We start from the raw sequence: 7,163 nt of genomic DNA, 5'->3' as shown, positions 1-7,163 counted from the left end.
ATCATCTGAAACAGAACATTCTACCTCACTGGCTGCAGTCTTTTCCATTTTATATGACACAAACATGAAAGTGAATCACTATCAACACCTGTCGTGTATTAGTTTCCAAATGTTTCCATGCAGATGCAGAAATAAGATCCCTCAACTTAAAACATAGATTTCGAGATAAAACATGATAGATAAGATTGACATTTAAAGTAGTCTTAAATACTTACAGTCTCTTTCACACCTTGTGTCCAGTTTCTTTGTGTATAATCATGTTACCTAGAATTAAAGAAAGAAAAGAAATAAACAAGTAGCAAGAAAAGAAAAATAGCCCCGAGTGAGCAGTGAATGAAAGCTTGAAAGAAAACACAGTAAGGAAATGTATGTAAATTGTCTGAAGGAAACCTTATTTCTCTCTCCTTGTAGATTTTTTAGCCTAACACGATTCGATTTCACACTAAACACAGTGGAGAGAGCCAAGACAAAGGGGGAGGGGGAGAGAATGAATTGTTGAATGTACATTCTAGAAAGAAAATAACGTCATTCTTTTCTGAACACAGTCCCGTCAACTTTCCCTCCTCTGCAGATAAATAAAAGCATTTTAAAAATAAAATAGTCACCATAAATTTTGATGTTGCAAAAAATAAATTCCCCCAGATGCTTTGTGCAGTTTCAGGAGTAAAAAAGCTTGTAAGGCATTTATTCTGAACCTAATGCCGTACTCTGTAAGGAAACGTTATGCATTACATCCAAAAATGGTTTTCTGTGGTGAAGAGAATATATTTCACTTTTGCCGGAGACACGGGACCTTGGATGCTGTCTCATGAGAATGCAAAGTCAGGCAAATGAAGTTTTGTTTATACTTTCAGAATTAAAATTTCCTTTAAAAAAAAAAAGATTTAACTACATTTCAAGGCTAGGTTGGGAGCTGTTACTTAAAACTAGAAAGAACTGGAGAGATTTCTAAATGGACCGTGTTGAGGTTAGCTATTTATAATTTAAAAAGTCAGAATGTTATAAATAGCACACACACACACACACACACACACACACACACACACACACAAGGAGCTAATAAAACATTCAGCAAAAATATCAAAACATATTGGGTAAAACCATTTCAAGTTTGGGAGTTTGGGTCCCAGGAATTACAATCAGGAGTTTGGACCAAACTGAAGGAACTTGGAAAAAGAAAAGGAAAAAATAAAAATAAAATAAAACAAGCAACAACAAAATGTTTTTGAGACAGCGGTGCCCTCTGGAGGTGGATTTGGGAATTGACCGAAAGTCTTTCCTAAACCGGGAACAATGACTTCCCCCTAAGAATGGAGCTAGCTGTAGCCCGGGCAAACAAGGCTCCCGTGGCTCCCTCCACCTTCCTTTCTTTGTGCCAAACCAGTTCTCAGTGAATACTAGCTTCGCTTTTCAACCTAGTTTTCGGATGGATGCAAACATTTTGGTAGGGGGAAGTAAGCGCTTTGCCTTCAGTATCTGGAATACAGTCTGGAGGAACTAAGAAGCTGAAGAGGCTGGAAGTAGCTTCAAACCACACCCCCCAACCCCTACACACACACACCACACACACACACACACACACAACACACAACACACACACACACACACAACACACACACACAACACACACACACCACACACACACACCATACACACACCACACACCACACACACACCACACACACACACCACACACCACACACACACCACACACACACACCACACACACACACCACACACCACACACACACAACACACACCACACACACACACACCACACACACCACACACACCACACACACACCACACACACACCACACACACCACACACCACACACACACACCACACACACACCACACACACACACACCACACACACACAACAACACACACAACACACACACACACACCACACACACACACACACACACACACACACACACACACACACACCAAGCCCTTTAGGTGCTTTTCCAGAACCCGGGGCTGGTGGCCTCCTCTTGCCCCCCCAAATGTTTGGATACTTGATTCCAAATGAACAGAATCAACTTCCTCTCCCTTTCCGCCCCTCCCCGCCTCAAGGGAATAATCCCTCGTCATTAACATAAATTATGAGTTTGTGGGGAAACTGGTAAAGATGGCTCCTGTGTGCGCTGGCGATGGTAAGAAGCGCAGGGGGAGCACGAAGGCTGTTCCGTGGGAAGGTGGTCGGATCCTCAGGAGGCTGAGCTCTGAGAATCTCGACTGGAAGCCAGGCGGGGCAGGAAATTCCCCGACACTCTGATTCCCTAGGAACGACCAAAGAGCAGGAAATGGAGCTGAGGATCAGCGTGGCAGGACAATCGCCTCGAGGAGGGGGAGAAGGAACTCTCAGGCGTGTGCGCGTGCGTGTGTAAAGGAAGATGAAGGATGGACCTGTGCTGTGTGTGCCTGGAGGCAGGTGCGGATTGTCAGATAGTCAAAGCACTCTGTCACCTGCTGCAACCCCAGACGGGAACAAGGCGACGTGGAGGGGTCAGTGGTGACATGGGGTGTGCCGTGGGGAAATCCAGTCCCCGCAGGTGGCTAACCCGCAGCCAGGGGCCAGGGTGGAACCAAGGAGGTTCGGCGAGAAGCACGAAGGCTTCCCATCACCTGCTACCCAAAGGCCTGGGGTCACCGCCGCCTCCGGTTCCAGCCCGGAGGACGGGAGAGGGGGACCCCCGAGCCCTCCAGCCCCCTGGCCTCTCCTCCCGAAGGGCCTCCCCGCTCGGCTCCATAGAGACCCAGAGATCACCCCGAGAGCAGAAACCTCAGGCAGACCCACCCCACCCCACCCCACCCGCACCCCGGAACTCACAGGTCGTGTCCTGGGCCCCACTGAGGGTGTGGTAGCTGCCCGGTTTCCCAAGGTGTCAAAGCAAACGCGAAGACCGAGCGGAAAGGGCAGAGGTCGGCCGACTTAACCAGGGCCATCTGCCTCTCCTCCAGGGCCTCGCACCTGGGCTAACCTGCGCCCACCTGCACGTCCGCTCCTGGACCGCTGCACCTCCGCCCTCGCGCCGACAGAGGGCGCCCACGGCCAGACTAGCCAGCGGCAACCCTGCAGGCCTGGGCCCTGACCTTGAGGGGCCCCAAACCTGGGCCCTGACCTTGAGGAGCCCCGGACCTGGGCCCTGAGCTTGAGGAGCCCTGGACCTGGGCCCTGACCTTGAGGAACCCCGGACCTGGGCCCTGAGCTTGAGGAGCCCTGGACCTGAGATGGCTGTGTGGCCTGATGGGCAGAGGATCTGGGCTGCAGCTATAGGGGATAAGTCACCTTCTTGAGCTTCGGGCTCCTGACTGAAGGAAAACGTTGGTGATGCAAATATGGGCGGCACAGTTGTTCACCTCTGACCACGCATGCATGGATTTCTCTTATTCGTTCATGCCCGCGCTTGGTAACTGAGTGTCCGTGTGGATATTAACTCTATTAACCAGGCATTGTTTCCTTCCTGAATCCCCAGGCCAGGCCCAACTTCCTTCAAATGGATAGCTCAAGGAGAGTGAGATGAATGACCAAGGGGAGAATTGGAAGGGACACAAAGGAAGCAACACTGCCCTGGGTGAGGCAAATACCATGCCGGTAGTTGGCCGGCCTTCCGGGAATCCTTAAGGTAACATTCCTTCCAGGAAGGCCTTGCAAGTGTAAGGACTGAATGAATACTTTGCCAGGACAAATGGAGCATCTCTCAACTAAAAGAGGGCCTGCCTGCCCAGGGGTCCCTTCAATCCATGCCCTCTCCATTAAAAGCGTCCAGAGAGCAGGCACCAGTGTCTCACTCCTGTAATACTAGCTACCCAGAAAGCTGAGCAAAAAATAGGGGGGGAGAGAGGTTGGCTAAGGAACATAATCCAGACCCTGAGTTCAAGCCCAGTAAGACACAAAAATGAAACCAACAACCAAAAACTTCCAATGAAGGTTAGTGTTCCCTACACACACCCCCATTTCTAGGGTTCCCAGTGGCTTCAGAGCCTTTAAAACTTTTCTGTGTTCCCTCTCAAAGGAGCTGAATGGTGATGGCACTTACACAACTGTTTATAGAAACAAATGGAAACACACTTCCAGTCTTCTCTGTAGCTACTTTCAGGTCTTAACTTGTCTCACAGCATCTAAACCACAGTAGTGTTTCCTTTCTTCATCTAAGCCAAGCCAAGGCAGATTTCTTTTTCTTTCAGATGAATTTTGGAAAGGTGCATTAGTCTGCCGTGCTATGGAACAAGTTTGAGCATCATAAACTAACAGATGGAGCATCTAAAGCAACCTGCATTTGTGGATTGGGTTTCCTGATTCCAACCTCTGCTCCAGGCCTCAGAGCAGGGGGGAATGACGCTGGCTGGCTGCATCCACATCTGGAAAGATGCCCTTTCCAGAGCCCTCAGGCTACTAGAAGTTTTTTTTTTCTTTTTCTTTCCTTTTTACTGCTCTGGGCACTGTCCCTGAGATTCTTTTGCTCAAGGCTATAGTGTCAAGCCACTTTTTCTGAGTAGTCTCATGGACTTTTCTGCCTGGGCAGGTTTCAAACTGCAGTCCTCAGATCTCAGCCTCCTCAGAAGCTGAGATTACAGGAGCCACCAGTGCCTGGCAAGAATTCATTCTTATGGTTTTCTGAGTTCCTGTTATCTTGCTTGCTGTTGTCCAAGAATCATCTCAGTATCTAGAGGCTCCTCTCTGGTCCAGGATGAGGAACCTTCCGTAGATTCTGTCACACTTCCGGTCTCTCCTTCAAAACTCATCTGATTAGGTCAGGCCCTCCCACACCTGTTTCCCTGTTGGTCAATTCAAAGTCCCTGACTAAGTACTTAGTCTTGACATTGATATCCCATTGTATCCACCAGGGAGAGGATTAGGTGTCTTCATCAGTATGGCCTGGGACAATAAATACCACAGCCTAGGTGACAGGAGAAAAAGTATTCCTCACAGTTCTTGAGGCTGGAATATGGAAGGTCACAGTGGTAGCCATTTGGGGCTCCTGGTGAGAGCAGAGGGATACTTTGTCCTTACCTGATGAAGGAAAAGGTCACCTCTATTACATCTCTTCTTTGAAGGGCACTAGTTCCATTCATAAACCCTCCCCCTTCCTGATGCTGTCACCTCCCAAGGTACTACTACTGACGCCATCTCTCCATCACGCCTCCTCCTCTCTGCATGAATGGAAGGGAAGACCATCACTAGGATTCAAGAAATGAGGGCATTTTTCCTGAGTGCCCAGGGAAAGGAAGGCCACACCTGTGTGTCTCTGATATGGCAACAAGGGACTTCAATGAAAGTGACGTATCAGAATGACAATGGGGCCAAGACCTACCTCTGTCAGTTATTTCATGATCTCCTTCTGCTACTGTAAAACAAAAATAGTAAGATTTCCCCCGTGCTCACCAGAAGTACTGGAGGGTGTTTACGTGCCATACTTACCACAGCACCTAAATGGTAAGGTAAGACAATGGGGAGAAATAAAAGCCCATCAGTAAGCCGCTGAGAGGAGGCCTTGCTGCCCCATGCAATACCTACTGAGTGGCCAGCACAATGCAACCATGCAGGTGTGGGTTTAGACTCCCCAAAGCTCCCAGGCTGAGCTTGAGACATGTGGCTGGAGTTGGAAAGACAAGGTCTTGCAAGCCCATGAGCACTTTGACATTCACAGAGAGAAAGGCTCTAAGTACAAGAGTCAATATAACTCTTGCACCAGGAGTCTGTGAATGTGTGGCCTCCCCAAGGGTACAACATTCTGCTCACCTCAATAACTCTTGCCATATGCAGGTCCCTCCTGACGATCTAAGAGATTTAAACTGTCATACAGAGAAATCTGTCCACAAGGCCCCTCTTTTAATGACACCAAGGAAAGATCAAATCAGAGTCCAGTGAGCAGCAGCACCCATGTTCTTGCTTCTGGGACAGCTCAACATATCCTGGCTACAAGACACACGAAGCCGTCATCTTTTAGGTGCAGAGGGTGGATGTCGAAATCAGTTTCTCTGAGCTAGAATCAAGGTGTGAGCAGGAATACACTCCTTTGATAGCCCTGCAGAGGAATCCATTTCCTGGCCTTTTCCAGTGCCTCGAGGTTGCTTGTGGCACTCAACTCATAATCCCACATCCCTCCAACCTCTACTGTCACCACATCTCTTCCTCTGACTTCTTAACTTCCTGCCTTCTACCCAGGGAGCCTTGAATTCACATTAGGCTCACCTGAATGGCCTGGGACACTTTTGTTAACTCAAGGTCCCTGACTTAATCACAGATGCACAAGTTCCTTTGGCCAGTGAGAAAATCTAGTCCCTGGTTTCAGGGGGTCAGAATACGGACATTTCAGGACTCAACTATTTTGCTGATTCTGAGTGCTTTTTTTCCCTGGGTCAGAGACCTGTGAGCGCCTCCTTCTTCCTGAAATGACTCAGAAAAAGAAACCAAAACCAAAACCAAAACTCATCTCCAGCCACTTCCCTAATCTACCTCAAACAACCTGGAGATTAAACACATTCCTATAGAAGTTGTACTGTTGAACTCTAAGCTACCGTAAGAGTACAATGGTACCAGCGGCTACATGTAATAGCTAGAACACCTTTGAGTAAGATTTGAAAACAGGTCCTATGTTTTAATAGTACTGTGGCATCCGTCCCTTCAATGTTTGCAAATATCTGTGATGATTATGAACACCTCATCCCTCTACCCACCTTTCCAACTGTTCTCTAAATTGACTTGATACTGCATTTTTTTTTGACAGTTCAGTGACAGGCACAAATTACTTTGCTGTTCCCATGGTAACCAGAGCATCTGCAAACAGGGAAAAAAAATCAAGATTAAAATGAGAAGAGGAGGAAATCATTCAAATTGGGATTAATGAGTCTATCCAAGTGAAATGAGGTGCTAACTTGCCATGTTTCAGGGGTGTCTCTGTGAGGATCCCTCAATCAGGTAGTCAGGCTGCAGAAGAAGATAGTAAAAGAAGTGAAAATATCTCCTTCCCGCAATAAGCAGTGGCTGAAAGTTTCCAGAGCATTCTGGTGTCCTTCCTTGTGCATCTCTCTTATTTGGATTGCCTCCTTTGTTTTCATCTCCTCCTGCTCTTCCCCTTCTGAACACATTAGTTACTATGGAAACATTGGTGTGAATGTCAGAAGGCTCAGCTGAGAAATGCTTCATAAAG

At 47.7% G+C, this 7,163-nt stretch overlaps 1 long non-coding RNA gene across 1 annotated transcript; it reads right to left on the bottom strand.

Moving 5' to 3' along the window:
- Window positions 1-213: 213 nt before the first annotated feature.
- Window positions 214-6,767, bottom strand: LOC150067386 (uncharacterized). Its single transcript, XR_016539573.1, has 3 exons — window positions 6,691-6,767; window positions 5,753-5,925; window positions 214-264 (listed from the first exon to the last, which is right to left on the bottom strand). It is a non-coding gene; the product is annotated as an uncharacterized LOC150067386 (long non-coding RNA).
- Between the last annotated feature and the right edge of the window lie 396 nt (window positions 6,768-7,163).

This window comes from Megascapheus bottae, chromosome 2 (assembly GCF_031878675.1).
Source record: "Megascapheus bottae isolate mThoBot1 chromosome 2, mThoBot2.hap1, whole genome shotgun sequence".
Lineage (NCBI taxonomy): Eukaryota > Metazoa > Chordata > Mammalia > Rodentia > Geomyidae > Megascapheus > Megascapheus bottae.
Note: the sequence above shows the minus strand (reverse complement) of the source record. Positions and strands in the feature narration are given on the sequence as shown.